The sequence below is a fragment of the Lissotriton vulgaris genome, chromosome 1_1 (assembly GCF_964263255.1).
Source record: "Lissotriton vulgaris chromosome 1_1, aLisVul1.2, whole genome shotgun sequence".
In the NCBI taxonomy this organism is placed as follows: domain Eukaryota; kingdom Metazoa; phylum Chordata; class Amphibia; order Caudata; family Salamandridae; genus Lissotriton; species Lissotriton vulgaris.
Genome location: NC_141685.1, coordinates 276,997,652 through 277,018,080, shown reverse-complemented (window position 1 = coordinate 277,018,080; position 20,429 = coordinate 276,997,652). Strand labels below are relative to the sequence as shown.

Sequence of the window (20,429 nt, the reverse complement as noted above, 5' to 3'; positions counted from 1 at the left end):
TTTAGAGGGACCCTATAGTTACAATACAAAACCTAAAAATGTGGGGGGAGGAGCTTAGCGAGCATCCAAGATGGTCGCTTGAGCACTGGGCTCCTGAGACCCTCGCCGCCTCCCGCATATATCCTGTCACTAATCCTGATGCAGACGACGGGTTATTAAAGACATGACCCTGCTGACATGAAAGCTCTTTTCAGGAATCGATTTGGATGCCGGGAACCGGACTTATTCCACTCCGAAAGTTGACGGCCTACACCGAGGAACAGCCTGGGACTCGAGTCCCCGAGATACCCGGGTAGTAATTGAATAACAACGGCCAGTGGAAGTTGACTTGTACCCGTGAAGTACTTTCGGTTTCGTTTTTGGATCTTCTTTACTAAAACCAGTCATCACCTGACTTCGGTGGCCCATGGTCTAACTTTGGGCTGTACGCTTGCCCGCCGCGTCTCGTATCTAGACTCTTCTAAGACTGATTTGTGAGGAGCCATTCATACCGGGTCTCAAAGGCCCCTCCAAGGCGCATCGCTCAACATGGCGAGCAAGCCAGAAAGCGAGAAACGGACGACCAAAGTCACGCACCGAGGGGGCGCCATTCAATCACACATCATGGATCGCTACACTCGCCCTAAAGGATCCCCCAGTGGTGTTGGTAAGACCTTGGATGAGACCGGAGATGGCTCCTCAGCGACGGAGGAGTTGACTTTACGAGGCGTCATGGGCGCCATTGCGAGCATGAAGACATCCATGGGCCAGCAATATGAGACATTGGCTCTAAAGCTCGACACGGTGGCTATCGATGTTAACTTGATCAGGACCAACCTGGTGAAGACCAATGAACGGGCCAAGTCTTTAGATATCAAGACCGCCAGCCTTACGATCGACATATCCGATCTCCAAACAGAGGTTCGCAATCTACGATCCTCTAACGATCTGTTTGCCCGCCGGCTGGAAGACTTCGAAAGTCGTGCAAGGCGCTACAACGTTCATATCATCGGGGTTCCGGAGAAATACACCGAGTTGACTACTGATCTCCTCGTGGAGGACCTGATATTGAATCATCTGGCTCCCAAGGGCCTCAGTAACTTTTTTGCGGTTGAACGCGCCCACAGAGTTCCGGGTGGGAAACATAAACCAGGCGCTCCGCCATGGCCCATAATAGCTAGAATCTTCAATTTTAGGGATAGAGACGCTATCCTGCAGGCGTCGCGGGCCAATGGCGCCACAAAATTTGAGAATGCGGCAATTGGCTTCTACCCAGACTTCACTCAAGCTGTACAGAAGCAGAGGATGGGATTCATGGGGGTGAAACGGAGACTGAGAGACATGGGATTGAAATATTCTATGCTCTTTCCTGCTCAACTACGCGTCGAATACCATGAACGGATGCTCTTCTTTGACCGGCCTGAGGTCGTTAGTGACTGGCTTGACACTCTGCCGACACATCGAGATCGCCGGGAGCACTCGGGGGGCGCAGAAGGTGGCCCGCTGGAACAGGAGTAGGGAGCAATGACCGGCACGTGCAGTATACGGACTTCGCAGCAGTGGTTAGATGACTTTTTGTGTTTGTACATACAATCCTTCACACCCAGAGGCGGTAGGGGAGACGGGACTCTCCCTCCTTCCGGGGTTCTTCTTCTTCTTGTAGATTAGTTTCATGTTGGGGCAACAGGCACACTGCAAGTTGGGGTGGCATTTTGGTCTAACGCAGGGGTGCAGGGTGGGGGGGTATGTTCAGGGAATTTCTTTGGGGGTTGGTGGGGGGGACTTTGCTTTCTTTTGTTTGGTTTAGAGGCAATGTATCACTGCATATTTTGATTTTGGTGTCCGGTTCACTGTGGGGGGGGAGTCTGCTTTCATTCCTGGGATGGGGGGTAGGGGGTTGAGGGTACTAAGCTGGAATGTTAATGGTTTGGGGGACTAGATAAAACAGGGGATAGTACTACAGTTTTTGAAACGTCTTTCCCCTGATGTAGTGTTGCTGCAGGAAACACACTTGATAGGGAACACGTGCCATGCAATGAATCGGCGAGGTTATTGTTTAGTCGCCCACTCGGGATTCACTACTGGGTCGAGGGGGGCAGGTGTTCTGATCAGGAGCTCCCTCCCCTTAGAAGTAGATGATACTATCCTAGATGATAGGGGACGATATGCTGCTATCACGGGCAGATGGGAGGGGAAGACGATTTCCATACTCTCTGTGTATGTTCCGCCAGGCCTACAAACTATGACATTTGCTGATTTGGGGAGGGTGGTACTGGGGCTCCCCGAGGGTATTTTAGTTGTGGGTGGAGACTTCAACTCTGTTGTCTGTGGTAGAGAGGACCGCAGCCCCCCTAGGGATCTTGTGAGATCGCAATCTTGGCTGGGTAACTTCCTGGAGACACTGGGTCTGGTGGATTGTTGGAGGCTGATGCACCCTGGACAGGCTCAATACACTTTCCCTCTGGTGCACACGGGAGCCTTGCTAGGCTTGACTATGTCCTTATCCCGGCAGTGCAGGCCGTCTTGGTGAGGGAGGTCAGACACCTAGCCAGGGATATTTCGGACCACTCCCCATTGTGGCTCTCTATTGTTATTCAGCTGGGAGCGGAGGGTCGAGTGGCCCCGATCAATCCCTGGCATCTTCGTAATCCTAAAACCCGGGCGGGTGTGGTTAAGTCTATTGATCATTATTTCACCGAAAATGTAGGGTCGGTATTCTCCTCCATTTCCCTATGGGAAGCCTTCAAGACGGTAATTCGTGGTCAAGCTCTGTCGTTGCAAAGAGAAGAAAGAATGAGGAGGTAGTACGGCTAGAGGCTGAAATCACTGAATTGGAGAGTGAGTTGGAGTCTGGTGCCACCAGGATAAACTACACGCTCTAAATCTCAAACAGTTTGATTATAGAGCCTTGGTGACTGATGCGGCCAAGGCCATGAGTCGTGAACAGCAGGGGCGGCTGTATGATGTCGGCGATAAAGCGGGGAAGCTGATTGCCTGGTTGGATAAAAAGGAAAGATTGAATCGTGTTGTGCCTGTGATAGAGAGAGCTGATGGAGCGCGAGTTGTGGATCCTGTGGAGATAGTGGAGGGTTTCGCACATCATTTCCAAAAGGTGTACGCGCCAGTCTCAGACAGACCGGAGGAGGACTCGCATTTGTTGCTTAGAGATATCGCATTGCCTTGCTTGTCTGATTCTGACAGAGAGCTTATGGAGGCGGAATTTTCCAACGATGAAATAGCGCTCGCATATCCGCTCCATCCGCTCGGGAAAAGCTACAGGCCCAAATGGTATCCCCATTGAGCTGTATAAGTTGGGCCCGGATAAAATGGCGCCGTATCTCCGTGAGATGTTTCTGGAGTCGCAAGATGTCGGGTCCCTTCCCCGAGACCAGAGACTTGCGTCCATTGTTGTGATCCATAAAGAAGGGAAACCCCGGGACCTATGTGCTTCTTACAGACCAATATCACTTTTAAATGCCGAACCTAAAATCTTGGCAAAACTACTGGCGAATCGGCTGATAATGGTGGTCGGCGACTTGATACACCCGGATCAGACCGGGTTTATTCCTCACCGCAATACCGCGTTGAACCTGCGTCGTCTTCATGGCGTCCTGGCGAGAGCGGAGTTGTTGCGTGAGCCGGCCATCTTGGTCTCCTTGGATGCCACGATGGCCTTTGACACTGTGGAATGGCCATATTTGTGGGCTGCTCTCGCGAAGTTCGGTTTTGGCCCAAGGTTTATCGGTTGGGTTAAACTCCTTTATGAGGAACCGCTGGCCCAGGTGGTGGTCAACGGCAGGGTCTCGGAGTCCTTTGTTCTCGGGAGGGGCACGTGACAGGGGTGCCCATTGTCTCCTTTGCTCTTCGCGCTCGCTTTAGAACCCATAGCTGCTTGGTTGCGGTGGGAACCATCGCTTAAGGGTATTAGGTGGACCCCCGACTTTGAGGACCGCATATCGCTATATGCAGATGATATTCTATTATACCTCACTTCCCCTTGGAAATCACTGGGAGTGGTGTTTGATGTACTTAGTTCATTCGGAAAGAACTTCGGTCTAGTGATCAATTGGGCTAAGTCTAGTGTTTATGCTCTCACTGGGGATGTACCCCCCTTGCCGCGTATCTGCCCGATACAGATATCGCAGATTGGTTTTAAATATTTGGGGATTTTCATATCACTCGGCCCTGCCATTCGATATGAACGTAACTTGCTTCCTCCGCTTCTTTGGCTTAAGTCCGACGTCGCGGTCTGGGGTGGCCTGCCGTTGTCCCCGGTCGGGAGGGCAGCTCTTTTAAAGATGATGTCCCTACCTCGATTTCTATATGCCCTCCAAAATACACTTGATCTCGTACCTGCTAGTTATTTCCGCGAGGTAGAGTGCCTACAGAGGCAGTTGGTATGGGGCGGGCGTCCTCGCATTGCCCTAGCGAAATTGACGCTGCCCTGGTACGATGGGGGTATTGCGTTACCGGACATCAAACGCTATTACTGGGCATCCCAGTTGAGTGCAATAAATCATGCCATGTATGGCCCTATGCCAAATCCTGCATTTGAAATGGATAAATGGCAGTTGCCGGGAGGAAACTACAACAGGGCATACATTTTTTTTTTTTTTTAAAACCTAAAAATGTTACTGAAAATTTCCGCTGTGGCGAAGAGTGCAACCGGCAACCATAACTTTTCCTGTGACATTGTGCATGACCCATGTATATCCTTGTTAGATGCTATGAGTATGAAGGAGTTCTGAGCCCTGTTCTCAGTTCATCATTGACCAGACTATTCTAGGTGCAGGGCTTGGGCAAATGAGCAGGGCCTTCGCCCAACACTGCAAACACTGGAAGCCATGCTCTGTGTGCTCTGACATACGTGAGGTCATGCGTGGTGCTCCAGTGGGGAGTTATGAGTATGCTGCCCATGCCCTGTGTGCTCTGACATACAAGAAGTCATTCATGGTGCTCCGGAGGGGAGTTATGAATACGGTGGCCATACCATGTGTGCTATGACATACATGAGGTTACGTGTGGTGCTTTGGTAGGGGAGTTGCGAGTATGTTGCCCATGCCCTGTGTGCTCTGACATACGTGAAGTTATGCGTGGTGCTCTGGTGGGGAGTTACATATATGTTGTCCATACCCTGTGGGGACACAGTCGGAACACCACGGCCTCAGCCATGTGTGTTCCGACTACGGAAGCTCTACCACGCTTGCATTAACCACGCATATGCCTTAACACCTACAGGAGTAGGCGCGCTATACAAGTTTCAGTAGCATAACACACTATGCATATGCGTGGTTAAGGCAGTGCGCGGTCAAGCTTCTAGCTACTTGCTGGCAGAAGCAGAAAGCAACCAAGCAGCAGGAAGGAAAAGGAGAGGACTCAACGCGGTGAGGTAACTGGTGCTGGGGCTGGGTTTTGGGGGGTAGTTTGTATGGTTTTGGGGGGTAGGGCTAGTTTTCAGGGCTGGAGGGGCTTGGGTACTTTTCAGATCTGGCGGGTTCGGGATAGCTAGCTTTCAGGGCTAGGGGGGTTGGGGTCGTTTTCAGGGGTGGGGGTCAGGGTAGTTTTCAGGGCTGGGGAGTCTAGGTAGTTTTCAGGGCTGGGGGATTGTGCTGCTTTTAGGGCTGGGGGTAGTTTTCAGGGTTGGGGAAGGGGATTGTTTTTTTAGGATGGAGATGGTAGTTTTAGCTGTCAGGGTGGGGGTTTGGGGGGCCGTTTTAGGGCTCAGGGCGGGGCAAGGATCGTAATACTTTTTAGGGCCGGGGGGGGGTTGGGGTAGTTTTTTGTTAGTAGGCGGGAGCAGGGTAATTTTTAGGGCTCAGAGGGAGGTGGGTGTAGTTTTTTGGGCTTAATGGGTAGTTTGTAGGACTGGAGGAAGGGATGTTTCTAGGGCTCGGGGGAGGGGGGTGCTTTTCAGGAGGGAGGGGGTAGTTTTAGGAATCAGGGAGCAGGGGTCAGGGGCTTAAGACTTACCTGTCAAGTCTTAACCACGGATATGTATTTACCATACATGCCTTAACAACGCATAATTCCTTGTAAAGGAATGCGTGGTAAAGGCATATTCGTGGTTAAGACTTGCTCTGTTGAGAATGTGTGGAATCTGCATGCGTGGTAAGCGCATGCGTGGTTCCATCACACAACCTGCCCTGTGTGCTCTGATATATGTGAGGTCATACAAGGTGTTCTGGTGGGAAGGTATGAGTGTGTTGCCCAGGCCCCATGCACTCTGCTATAAGTGAGGTCACACGTGGTGCTCTAGTGGGGAGTTATGAGTAAGTTGCCCATGCCCCGTGTGCTCTGACATATGTGAGGTCATGTGTGGTGCTTATGTGGGGAGTTATGAGTGTGTTGCTCACCTTCACTGGAGTAATTTTGAGAGTTTTGGGTGCTGCATCGTAAACATAACGTTTCTTCAACATGTTTTTTCGAGGAATTTCAATGTTTTTCATTAGCATTATTGCTCTTTAGAATAAGGAACCTTTTCTCATGCATACTGGTCATCAGTCACAAAAGCTTCTAGGAGTAAATCAGTGATCACATCAAGGGCCGAACGTTTACCCTACAGTTTTGCTTTACAAACCCTCATTGGCTATGGAAGCTGCTTTGGTACACCAATGGATGACACCTGGGGGTGTGTCCCAATCTTGACTGACTGGCAGCCAGTTTCTGGGTGATGGGTGCTCATTCCCGGTTTATACAGACAGTATCCGAAGCAATCAACACAGGAAATCCTTGGCTCTCAATGTTTCAAAGTTGTTGTGACTCTATTTCGCACCCGGCCTCACGTTCCTGCACCTTCATTTTGTTTTTCCTTCCGGTTCCTCTCAGGTCCTCCTTTGCCTCAGAGGAAGATATTTACCTTTTGCAGTGTAGTGTAGTTCCTATATTCCCAATAGGCTCTGCGCATTGGAATAATATATCCTATAGATTTGATGTAGGACTTATGTCGACTAGATCTAGGTCTCTATCGAATATATTAGACTTAATTGTGATTGCCAGCTAGCTCAGGGGTTACTAAAATCTTTCCGAATAAACAAGAAGTGATTTGTTTCTGACAACCGCATAAACATGCCCCGTCCAGACTTTTGAAGTAATACAGGGCACCGGACTCGGACCCGGCCTTCTTGAGGATGGACCCAGTGCCCGACTCAGTGATAGTGAAGGCGGCCAGGAAGCAACATTCTACCTCCCCGTCCTCCACCGTGCCTCCGGATAAGGAGAGCCGCTGGATTGATTCGGCCGGAAGGAAGGCATGTGGGACTTCTTCCACCACGATGAAGGCTTCCAGCGACTCGGCATTACTGGGACGATATGACCGTGCGCTTTGGGATTCCATGGAGCAGTTCGAGGACCTTGTGCCGCGTGACAGGAAGGAGGACTTCATGGAAATCGTCAAGGAGGGGTTGCTGGTCTCGAACCAGGCCATCAGTGCCGCGGCGGATATCTCCTTGTTGGCTGCACATGGCTACTGCCAGGGTATCAACCAACACCGCCATGCGTGGCTCAGGCTTATGTCGCTCAAGCCTGAGGCGCAACAGCGAGTGGCCGATCTGCCGTTTTCCGGGGACACGCTCTTCGGTAAACACGCAGATGACGAAATGGCCCGGATGAAGGCCGAGGCGGAAACCTTGACGGCTGTGGGCTTGGAGAAGCCCAAAGACAAGAAACCCTACCGCCAGTTCCAACGGCGGTTCGGCTCGCAAGGGAAAGGAAGAGGACAGTCTTCGGGACAACAGCAGCAGCAACAACAGCAGCAGTTCCGAAGACCCTTCCAGAAACGCCAGAGGGGTAGAGGTGGACAGCAGTCCTCTACCGCGAACAAGGGCCCGGCCGGGTCTCGACCCTGAGCGGTTACTTCCCCGTCATCCGTTACCCGCTCCGGTGGGGGGAAGCGTTCAATTCTTTCTGGCAGAGTGGAGAAATATTACTCAGGACAAGTGGGTGCTGAATATTGTTTGCAATGGATACAGTCTTCGATTCATCAGCCCTCCTCCAGCGATCCCTCTGGTCAGCTCGCAGTATCAACTGCGCGAGCTCCAGGCGGAGGCCGATATCCTGTTAAGGAAAAGGGCGATAGAAGACGTACCTCTGTCTCAAAGAGGAAGAGGTCTGTACTCCCGGTTCTTTCTGGTTCGCAAGAAGGACAAGAACAAGTTCAGGCCCATTCTGGACTTGCGGCGGGCAAACAAGTGGATTCGCAGAGAAAAGTTTTGCATGCTGTCGTTGCATCAGATTTATCCTCAGCTGCAACAGGGGGACTGGCTTTGTGCCATAGACCTACAGGATGCGTACTTCCACGTGCCCATCGCGTACAGACACAGGAAGTTTCTGCGATTTCAAGTCGGCACCAACCATTACCAATACACAGTGCTGCCTTTCGGGCTGAAATCTGCGCCCAGGACATTCTCGAAGTGCATGGCAGTGGTAGCGGCACACCTCAGGATGAACAAGGTGTTTCTCTACCCGTACCTGGATGACTGGTTGATCAAGGCCTTCTCCTTCTCGGAAGCTCAAGCAGACTTCCAGAAGACGTGCGTTCTCTTGAACAAGTTAGGGGTTGCACATCAACATGTCCAAGTCTGTCCCGATCCCGGTCCAAAGCATTCAATACTTGGGAGCCACCATCAATACGCTGTCAGCAAGCGTGTCTCCTTCGGAGGAGCGACGGCGATCGATCCTTTGGAAGGCTCAGGCTCTTATAACCGCTCCATCTACAACAGTGAGGACGGTGTCTTCTCTACTGGGGTCGATGGCCTCTTGTATCTTCCTCACTCCTCATGCACGACTACACATGAGACCTCTGCAGGAGTGCTTGGAGGACCAATGGGACCAGAGGAGAGGATCTTGGGACGACAGGATACGACTGTCTCTGCATGCTCTTCAGTCTCTGAAGTGGTGGTGTTCAGCGGAGAATCTCCTCAGAGGGGTTCCCTTCCACAAGGACATTCCTACTCAGACTATCGTGATGGATGCTTCTCTCCAAGGCTGGGAAGCGCATTCGGGAGACTTACAGATCCAAGGCACGTGGTCTCAGACAGAGTCCACGTATCACATCAATTTCCTGGAACTCAGAGCTGTTCACTTGGCACTGAAGGCCTTTCATCCGTCCTTCCGGACCAACTCTCTACTTGTACAGATGGACAATACGACCACGATGTATTACCTCAACAAGCAGGGGGGGTCGAGATCGCGCACCCTGTCACGGGAGGCGCAGACGATCTGGCGCTGGCTTCTGGCCAGAGGATTGACGATAACGGCTGCCCCTCTGCCAGGTGTGCAGAATGTTCAGGCGGACGCACTGAGCAGACTGATTCAGGAAAACCACGAATTGGTCATAAACGACGACGTACTAGGAGAAGTCTTCGAAAGGTGGGGGACTCCAGACGTAGATCTGTTCGCCACCGCCGAAAACAGCAAATGCCGAGACTTCGCCTCCAGGTACTACCAGCAAGGGGCGCTGGGGAATGCTCTCTGGATCAACTGGTCCAACAACTGTGTTTACGCTTTTCCGCCCATTCCCCTGATTCCAGCGGTGCTCATCAAGCTGTCCCGGTCCATGGCACGGATGATCCTGATTGCCCCGGAATGGCCCAGACAGTGGTGGTTCACGGACCTTCTACACCGGTCCCTCCTTCCACACATACGGTTGCCGTGCAGGCCGGACCTTCTCACGAAGTTCGGGGGGCAGATGTTGCACCCCAACCTCTCGTCCTTGAGTTTGGCGGCATGGCTCCTGAGATAGTGCAATATGGCCATTTAAATCTGCCCGAAGATTGCATGGACATACTGAAGGAGTCTAAGAGACCTTCCACTCGAACGTCCTATGCTTACAAGTGGAAGAGGTTTTGTATCTGGTGTGTGTCCAGGAACTTTGACCCAACGACGTGCAAGGAAGATGTCATCCTTCCTTACCTTCTGCATTTGTGCGCGGTCTGGCCTTAATGTTCATTCCATTAAGGTTCATCTTGCTGCATTGACTGACTACAGGAAAAGCCCTTCACAGACTTCCTTCTTCCAGATCCCTGTGATCAAAGACTTTTTTGAAGGCTTGAAGAAAGTGTTCCCTCCTGTCAGGCTTCCTTCGCCTTCATGGGAATTGAATGTGGTGCTGTCCAGTTTGATGAAGGAGCCTTTTGAACCCATTCATAAGGCTTCGTTGCACCACCTGTCCTGGAAGGCGGCGTTTCTCGTGGCCATTACGTCGGCCCGCAGGGTGAGTGAAATTCAGGCGACGTGTTGTAATAAACCTTATACTGTATTTCATGCTGCTAAGGGCGTTATGCGTACTCACCCTAAATTTCTTCCCAAGGTTATTTCTGACTTTCATGTCAACCAAACTATAACTTTGCCTACATTTTTTCAGAATCCTTCATCTCCAGCGGAAAGGTCTTTACATTCCCTGGATGTTAGGAGGGTGTTGAAATTTTATCTGGATAAGACCAAAGGTATTCGTAGGTCTGACCTATTGTTTATCAATTATGGATCGGTCAGGGCGGGTCTTGCGACCTCTAAGCAATCCATCTCTAGGTGGATTGTGTCCTGCATACAACTATGTTACCAGAAAGCTAATAAGACCTTAGGAGGTAAGCCTAAGGCTCATTCCACCAGGGGCAAAGCTGCCACGACAGCCTTGCTCCGTAATGTGCCGATTGCAGAAATTTGCAAGGCCGCCACTTGGAAGTCGGTTCATACCTTTGCTAAGCATTACTGTCTGGACACTGATGCCAGGGCGGATGTTCAGGTTGGACAGGCTTTGCTGCGGAATTTGTTCTCACAATAGTGGTGTTGGTTTCTTTTCTCCACCGCCGCTTTGGTGTGGGGATGGGCTTGCCATTCTATTCACTAGATTATGACTATACACAGAGATCCCCTACTACAGAAGGAGTAGTTTCTTTTCTGTAACTCCAGTTCTGTAGTAGGGGTATCTCTGTTATAGTCATAAGCGCCCGCCCTCCTCCCCGGTGGAGACAGATATTCATGTAAGGAATGGTACAGGTCTGGCGTGTTATGCCTTCAAAAAGAACTGAAAGTAAGAGAGACCTGCAGGGCATTCTGGGATACTGTGAAGTTCTGGAAAGTTCTCTTAAAGGCACAGTATCCTATTCTGAGCCACATAATGGCAGCCTATAGGGCTTGTCTGTCCATGTCTTCCTCTCTATCATCCAGAGGGGTTTGTGCTGAAGGCAAGGGAAATCTGGACAGGCTTTGCTGTTTTGTGGATTTTTGGTGGAATTTCTAGCTGAAGTACTGGACAGTGTAGCCTGTTATAGGCTGCATTATATGTCTTTAAATTCTCTCTTAAGTGTCTGTGCAGTTCTGCATTTTTTTCGACACTTTAAGAGATTATTTTTGATTGCTCCGGGGTCCACGCACATGGGCGGGACTATTCACTAGATTATGACTATAACAGAGATACCCCTACTACAGAACTGGAGTTACAGAAAATAAACTACTCCTTCTCATGCAAAAGAAATGAACTGCTACAATCGTAATACTGGCTGTAAAGTACAATGCGTACAGCAAGAAGAGTATTATAAAATAATACTGTAAAAGCATGGTATGGTTTCTAAGCCATAACATGTATACATAAATAACAAAAAGACTAAAAATACTCAACTGGTGCTTCTAAAATACGCCTACCCCAATGTACCTAACCTAAGTCTAGTACGAGGGAAGAAGTAAGTATGGTGTAGCATAGGTTTTAGTTCCTTTGCCAAGAATCTATCCAAGAGTTTCTCTTAGGGTCTAATCAGCTCCGTACCTTGGTTTAGAATGAAGGAGGTCTGGTATCTCTGTCTTGCTACTCGATTTCCCAGCATCCCGCAAGGGGAGCTTGGAAACACTGGAGCTGGATTCTCAGCAAGAGAAAGGCAGCCTCTCTGTCAGTGCGTCAGCTGGAGGGTCGGCTTCCTTCGGCACTTGCTGAAGTGAGCTGCGTTGGGCAAGTAGATAGTCGAACTGCTCCAAACCACTGTGTGTTTGCTAGGGCAAGTGAAGGCATATTTATACCTTGAAGGTGCCTGGTTTGACGTAAAGTCGGATATAATAACGTCATCAAAGAACTCCGAGGAATGGTAGTTCTTTGAAAACTCAATGATTTCGAGGACAAATCAATATTCAAGCAAGGGGATGTCCCTGACTGCTGAAGCCGAGTTTTCTAAGAAATCGTTGTGGCTTTTTGGAACTTGTGGAAGTATCCATGCCTGTAATTGGACTGCATGGGCTATGTCTAAATATGGTCAAGATTTCTATGCTTTTATAAGGGCAATGTGAATTAGACCTATATAAGGGTATGAATCAGGAAAATTTCACTTGGGTCCTAAAACACTATACAACAGCAGCTCTTTGTCATCTTGGCTCTGCGATCTTTGTAGATTTTGAGTTGGAGTCCTGGTTTTCCCCAGTGTTTGTTACCACATCCACAACTACAAAGGCAGGTAAGAGAAACTGAAGCTCTCCTTATATAATTGGAAGTATACCTATTTCTTGGTTAAGTCACACTGTTGTTTATCTGTGGTACAAGTGGGAGACAAGAGAATGGAGATTGGCATGATCGAAAGCCCCGACAAGAAGCCACTGTGACTGGTTTCTGCCTTCTAACTTACTCACTTTCCTCTCGGTGCTCCTCTTACAGTCGTGGTATTGTAGACAAGAGGTAGGTGTTCAAAGACCAAGTAGCGTTTGGTACGGATTTGTTTACAGTCTTGGTTATATACTGATACCATAACTTCTCTTTCACAAAGATTGTAAGTGTTTTTAGGTCTCGTCTAGGCAGCGCTTGTGCTGTCTCTTCGAGATATGCTTTATTCACGATATGGGCATAAAGCTCCGCCCCCTTTCTGCCAATCTTTTTAGTTGGTTCCTGTCCCTGTCCTTTGTAATGGTGTCTCTTCATTGGCCAAACAGGCTTAGTAGTGCCTTCTTAGTACCTTTGTCTCTTCTTTTAACTTAACATCCCATAAGTACACCCCCTGTTACATGTGTTGTTATTCCCTAGGTTTTCATTATAGTCTCGGAGCAAAATTTTCTTAAAAGGCTTCAGGCAGATCACACACTCGATCCTAAGCAAGGCTGGAAGTGGTTACTTTACTCACTAGCACATCTCACATTCATATGTGACTCTCTATAAATTTCCCTTCATCAACTCCACACAGAGTACAACCTAATCTTGAATTAATATTATAGTTATTTTGTCACATTTCAAAGCTACTAATTGTATATATGAACATAGCTATTTGAATTTACTTGTGGTACTGTCTTGCATGCAATGCATTATGGGTAAGGTGGATTTACCATATCTTCTGCAAAGTGCAGTACCATATGTGACTAAAAGAGGTCCAGTGGGACCTTTTTTGGCCACATATGGTACTGAACCCTGCAACATGGCTAAGTAAAAAACATTGACATTTATAATGCAAATAACTCCAACTCTAACAAATGCTAGACATATTGCATTGCAAATGCTTGTATCTAATGATATATTATGGCACATGGTCAAAGGAAGATACACCAGTGGAAGGCCGGTGGAACCTGGGTGCAGGGTGCAGGTCATGGGCACAGAACATGCCTTCTTGTCATGGCATGCTCCAGTCTTTATGTTCCCAGAACACACTGCAGATTGCCAATTTTTTGTGCGTTTTGCATTTTTTTTGCTGTTAACGAACAGATTCTTGGTTACATAGTGAAGATTAAATCTTTGTTGTACAACTCAAGGCCTTTTGCACTTTTTTACAATGTCCCCTGACTGCCTGGAGTTAAGGTGGAGTTCAATTGCTACCCAGAAGATTTCTTCCACCGTGTGGGCTCTGGAACTGCTCAGATCATCTAGTGCCGACTGGAGCAAAATTTTCAATAGGTGAGTCAATCAGATTACAGCACCTTTTGAAATACTTATGAACCCCATGCATGATGGGAACATCAGTTATTCAGTATTTTTTTTTTACATTTAAAATAAATTCTCCAACTGACAGTTCTTAAACCCTTCCCGAATCTAACTGTTCACAACTAGAAAATCTTAACCCTTTGAAGCTAATGCAACAAATATATTAAAAACTACTGAGTGGCTTTATACAAAATAATAACTTGTATTGGGAAAGCCAATCTGTCTCACCTTTTAAAATGTATTCAGACCTATTGGCTTTGCCAGTGCTTTTTTCAAATGCTGTGCTGCTTTGGCAAAAATAAAATAAAAATGCTTGTTTGGTGATGCTGAACCATGATGCAGCAGCCATTTTAGGTCGAGCCTGGGCAGCGCATGCACTACTCTGCAAGTCATGCTGTATTCAGGTATGGATTTGAAGCTCTGCCCACTCTCCGCCCATATTTTTTATTGACGTGTGTCATTGTCCTTTGTAAACACCGGCTCTTCATTGGTCAATAGGCTTAGGAGTCTCTCCTTTTTTTTTTACTTTTATATTGCACGAACTTGACCCGAGACACCAGTTTCATTACATATGGACACATTCATTTTTGTTAGGCACAGGGAGACTAAGTGATTTGCCAAAAATCAAAGAATGTTGAGCGTTGTTGCCGAGACTTGAACCTGGTTCCTCAGCTTAGAGGTCGACCGCTCAAGCCGTAAGGCTACATCCTTTTTTAGTACTGCCTTGTCTCATTTTGTAACCTCCCATAAGGACTGACCCTCCTACATGTGTTGTTACTCAGTAGGCTTTAATTACAGCCACCGAGCACTATTTTGTTTAAATTGTTTTCACCTGCCTTCTGTTGCAAGCAGTACACGCTTGCACCTAATGCTTTATTTTTTATGGCATGGCACTCCACAATGGCGGCTGCCCCATTAGTTTATTTGCAGCGCCGAATGCAGGCGGATGTTAAAAAAAATAAATCTTCACTTTTTTTAGGGTTGTTTCCACGCGCCCAATGCCACGCTTCAATCAATCAATCAATCATGACATTTGTACAGTGTGCTACTCACCTGAATGGGTTTCAAGGCGCTGGGGGTAGAGGGGTCCGTTACTGCTCGAAAAGCCAGGTCTTGAGTTGCTTCCTGAAGGAGAGATGGTCCTGGGTTAGCCGAAGGTGGATGGGAAGGGAGTTCCACGTCTTGGCTGCCAGGTAGGAGAAGGATCTTCCTCCGGCGGTGGCTCTGCGGATGCGTGGAACGGCGGCGAGGGCGAGGCTGGTCGACCGTAGCTGGCGGGTGGGCGTGTAGAAGGACAGGCGATTGTTGAGGTACTTGGGGCCTTGGTCGTGGAGAGCCTTGTGTGTGTGGGTGAGGAGTCTGAACGTGATCCTCTTGCTGACTGGGAGCCAGTGCAGGTCTCTCAGGTGGCCGGAGATGTGGCTGTGTCGGGGGATGTCCAGGACGAGTTGTGCGGAGGCGTTCTGGATGCGTTGGAGTCTTTTCTGAAGTTTGGCTGTGGTTCCGGCGTAGAGGGTGTTTCCGTAGTACAGTCGGCTGTAGACGAGTGTCTGGGTGACCGTCTTCCTGGTTTCGGTGGGGATCCATCGGAAGATCTTTCGGAGCATGCACAGGGTGTTGAATCACGATGATGAGATGGCAGTGACTTGTCTGGTCATCGAGAGGGAGGAGTCCAGGATGAAGCCCAGGTTTTGTGCGTGGTCCATTGGCTTGGGAGTGGTGCCCAGGGCAGGGGGCCACCAGGAGTCGTCCCAGGCGGAGGGCGATGACCCCAGGATGAGGACTTCCGTCTTGTCTGAGTTCAGTTTCAGGCGGCTGTTCTTCATCCACTCGGCATGCATGTTAATAGAGACCACACCCCTTTCTTTAGACGAGCCGCGTCTAATGAAAGAGGCGTGGCCACCATTAAAATGAAAGCGCTGTTTGGTGGCACTTTTACCCCCCCAAAAAAGCATTTGTTTTCAATCAACGCCTTTCTGGTTAAAGCACCCCATTTCACGTTTTCACTTCAATTGCGGCTGCGCCCCTTTCTTTAAACGCCGCTTGTCTAAAAAAAGGGGTGTGGCCTCTATTAACATGAAAGCACGGCATGGGGTGCTTGGAAACAAATAGCTCAAACTCTCGTAAATGCGAGACCTATTATATTGCAACTGCTTGTTTTATTTACCTTTCCAAGATGTTGGACTTCTCTTGGAGTGCTAAATAAAAACAAATTACTAAAATGTCCATGAAACTCTTCTTGTGAAAGGAGAGGTCCAGCAGCAAATTGCAGCTCCAGCATCCTCTCCAAAAAATCGTAAAAAAAGAACGTGACTATGGGCCCGATTCACAGAATGAACTTAAGACTCAATCTTAAACTTACTACTATTTTGGTATTCACAGAATGAACTTACTACTTTTGGTATTCACAGAAGTTAGGATTTTGTCTTAAGTTTGTCTTAAGACAAACTTAAGACAGACTTAAGACACACTTAAGACAAAATCCTAACTTCTGTGAATGCCAAAAGTAGTAAGTTCATTCTGTGAATGCCAAAAGTAGTAAGTGCATTCTGTGAATACCAAAAAAGTAGTAAGTTTAGGATTCTGTCTTAAGTTAGTTCTGTGAATCGGGCCCTAGGACAATAGGGAGCTGGGGTGGGGTGAACAGGGAGGGGTTTAAAAAGAATCTTGATGGGGAGTGATTGGAAAACAATGAAAGAGCTGCGGAGGGAGGGAGAAATAGTGACAGGCAACAGGCGGTGGTTTGAGTGTGGGAGATGCATATGAGGTAGAGAGCAATAAAATAAAATAAACATGGAGTGCTAAAAACAAAAGTAGTTCTCTTAAGCAAGCAGTAGAAGGACACAAGCATTCAGTCAAATCATGGTAAAAAAAATGCTGCAATCCCGGGGCAAGTAAAGACTAGGGAGGAAAGGCATAAGATGCATGGACATGATATTGTCAAGAAGCCATCCAGTCAACTGGAAGGGGTTAACCCAAAGCCCACTCAATGTATATATTTATTATATTAGATACAATATATCTTGAACAATAGTTTAAACCGTCTGTAGGTCAGACCTATACCAGGACAATTCTGAGTGGAACTCTGCTCGTATGGGACTTAAAATAGAAAATTCATGTTTAATCACTACAAATTCCTTTATCCCCCCTTTACCAATGTGTATGAAGTGTAACATAAAGAAATTACTCTGGATACATGGACTGCCAATTTTTTTCCTGGTTCAACAAATTGCACCAAAGTTATTAGCAATGTTAAAAAAACACATTTCTTATTTCAGGTGTACTTAAACCATAATCACTGGCTCTTCAATGGCATCTTGTAAAGACAGCCGAGCCCCACAAACATGCTATAAATATTCACTGTGGCCAATTTAAGCAGCATGAATAAATATAAAAAGAATGCCAAGTTTCCACTGTCATCAGTGTACAGACGTTCATTTACATAATGCAAATTTCACAGTGTAATTCCGATTAACGTCATAATTTGAGGCTGACTTTAACTATTGGTAAGCACGGAAACCATAAAAACAACCGTTACATTAAAAGGCGATTATGAATTCGATCCCTGTTGACCTCACGGCCTTTAGATCAATCAGGAAAATCTTGCAGTGGGATCGACAATATTTTCGAGCCCTGCCTGTCGGAGATCTGTGGCGACCGGTGCAGAGGTGAGACCCTCGACGCCACGAGCGCGCGCGGATCAGGGGGTCGCTGTTCCCGAATGTGCCCACCTCCCGACGGGAAGGCAGGTGGGCACGCGCCCGTCATGTAAAATGGCGTCTGGAGCTCTCGTACCTGTGCTGCACGCGCTGCTAGAGGAAGGCTTCGCTGCACCGTCCCTTCAAGGAGGAGTCCACTTTGAAAACCAGCCTGAGCTTTGCACTGCCCCTTAAATACTGTCCAGTGCTTATGGCTGGAATCTTTCACTCTGATTTATTGGGTCATTGCATCGCTGACAGGGCCGTGTGAGCAGGTGTACACAGCGAAGTGCATCGGTGCCTGGCACTTTTACACTGTTGCTTGTCCTGACTCATATGAGCAAAAATTACATTTGCACTGAGGGAAGAGTGCAGAATCTGTACCAGGGCAGAGGAAAGGAATCCTGGTGCAAAAGTGCATGCCATTAGTGCAAACCTGCTCAGTAGCATTGAACGTATGTGGTCTAGCACAACAAGGGCCTTTTTTCCGACAGCATTGAAGTTGATGGGAATATAAAAATAAATGTCACCTGTGTGGTGCAATGTGCCCCTCTCGGACACATGCTACAGACGCAGTTCTGGGTGCTGCGTTTAAGACTCTTTCATGGCCTCCAGACCTCAATTGTTCCCTTACTGTCTCCGGGTTTATTGTAGAAATCTCAGACGCCACCCGCAGTTAGAGCCGGGTTAGGAGAGGGCATGGGTCCGCTATCAGAAAGACCGCACCTGTGACCAGTGAGAGATAACCATGGATGGAAGAAGTGAGCTGGGCTGTTTTTGGGGAGACCTCCAGTCCTCAGCCGAAAGCCCGCCAATGTTCCAGGGAAGGTGTACATACACCGTGCTTGGGGCTAATACTAGTCCTGGATTTGACATTCCAGCCTCATTGTGGGGGCATTTTAACCTTTGAGACTAGTTAGGAAGCCTAAATCGTCTCAGAGGTGATCAGAGACGCTGACATGGTAACATGCGGTATAAAATAATGTTATCGTTTTCAGTTTAAGTCACTGGGATCAAAGGGTGTCTTAAAAGTCGATGAGGCCCAGTTCGTTTGTGGGGAGCTGCAATCCTACACGTGGGCTTTGTGTGGAGTTTCCATCCTATGAATCTCTTCAGCTATGTATGGGGGCCCCGCAGCCTCCAGATTCTCCATACCGGCTCCCAAAGTCTCTCTCGACTGTTCCCTTCAGAGAGAAAGTACTAAAGGCACTCCCTTATGTTCCCATCGAGGAGAACGCAGTACCTTGGGTTCAAAGAGCCTTCTCTGGCATTCCAGAAGGCACCCACGTTTCTCACTTCAATTCCCATCCGGGAGAAGGTACCCCAGCCCTCACTTCCATTTCTATCCAGGAGAAGGAACCAAAGTCTCACTTCTGTTCAAATACAGGAGAAGGCGCCAACGTCTCCCGCTTCTGTCCCCATGAAGTAAGAGGTACTCTTCACGCCCAGGCTCTGTTCACATCCAGAACACTCTATTTCCATTCAGAAGACAGTACTGAGGTCTCCATAGCAACAACATCTCTCCTGTTCAAATATAGCAGAAGGTACCAAAGTCGTCTTTTTTCTGTTTCCATGCAGGAGGACACAGGATCTATCTCTGGTGTCTTTCTAGATCTCCTCTTCTTTTGGACATCAGAGCTGCCACCCTGCTTCCCCAAAGGGAAGAGAGAGGCTGTGATTCCCCTGACTGGACTCAGGGGGCTTGCGGCTTTCACTTCAAGACCTGGGAGACCTATATATAACTCACGACCATGACAGCAATGAAAAGAGATGTCCTACAGGTCAAGGACCCCGCATACGACCAGAAAGCCAGTTCCAGCCTCACTCACGACAGTGGAAGAGCCTGGTGGTGGCACCATTACCTCCTCCAAGTCTGAGTGGGTCTGGAACTCAGAACTTCGAGAATGGGCTCCTCAGCCTGAGCGCACGGAGGCATCCGCCAGTAGAGTCCCACTGGGACCTCACCCGCAGAGCCATCAAGTCCCACAGCTCCGACTGTGCGGTGGGACCTGCAAACACTGATCTTCCCTCAGACGCGGCAAGGCAGGTGGGTGAGCCAGAAGGACCCAGCCTTTGAAGAAAATAACTAAGTCGAGGTGTTGGCATAGTTTCAGCCTGGCACAGGACCAGATTACCTAGCGGGAATGTGTGCAGTCACAGCGATAAAGGGCTGGTTACACATGTGTCAATTTGTACTGTGATCAGTGTCTGTTACTGCCAATCCACAGGCCAACCTTGAGAACCACATGGGAAAAACATGCCACTGTAGTCACAATCTCTCTTTGGGCGAGTGGCGCACAGCAAAGACCTTCCATGGGGGTCCATCCTACCAGGGGCGCTTGTCTTCCCTTCTATGCCCAACTACACCACCCCACGGGCAGATATGGACATGTGCATTGGGCACCCATGCGGACGGGCGTCCTCCTACCTGTGCTGCCGGTGCTGCCTTGGCCGTCTTTGCTCACTGTCCTGCCAATCATGTGTCCAGTGAGTACAGCCAGCCCGAGCTTTGCACTTCCTCTTAAATACTCCTCTCCAGTGCTTGTAGTGGAATTCATCACACTGATTTATGGGCTCACTTTATTGCTTATAGCTTGGCAAGGTATGCACACGACCCTTTTCTGAGAGCAGGCCAAGTGTTGAGAATCAAAGAACAGCTTTCAGCTGTGGTGAAACCTGGAGCATTGTGATCACATGAAGTCCCCTCTGGACTGTGGGATCTGGAACAGACATGCTTTTTACATACTGAACGTACCACTCCTTTTCAGGACCACCAGACCTCGAGTACACCCTCACTATCCTATCGCCAGCCATGAGTTACAGACCGTAGGGACCCCAGGCTCCAGGCATTACTTCCAACTCACCTGGTTCAG

General features: G+C 48.6%; 1 protein-coding gene across 3 annotated transcripts in view; it reads right to left on the bottom strand.

The window, feature by feature from the left end:
* The window catches only part of BEST4 (bestrophin 4), a 136,992-nt gene extending 116,893 nt beyond the window's left edge, over window positions 1-20,099 (bottom strand). Inside the window, exon 1 of one of the 3 annotated variants that reach the window (XM_086936124.1) lies at window positions 19,985-20,099. The gene's annotated coding sequence lies outside the window, so the exon portion shown is untranslated. Of the gene's footprint in view, window positions 1-17,653 lie in introns of all 3 variants that reach the window. The other 2 variants (XM_086936126.1, XM_086936129.1) reach the window with 2 other exon arrangements.
* Between the last annotated feature and the right edge of the window lie 330 nt (window positions 20,100-20,429).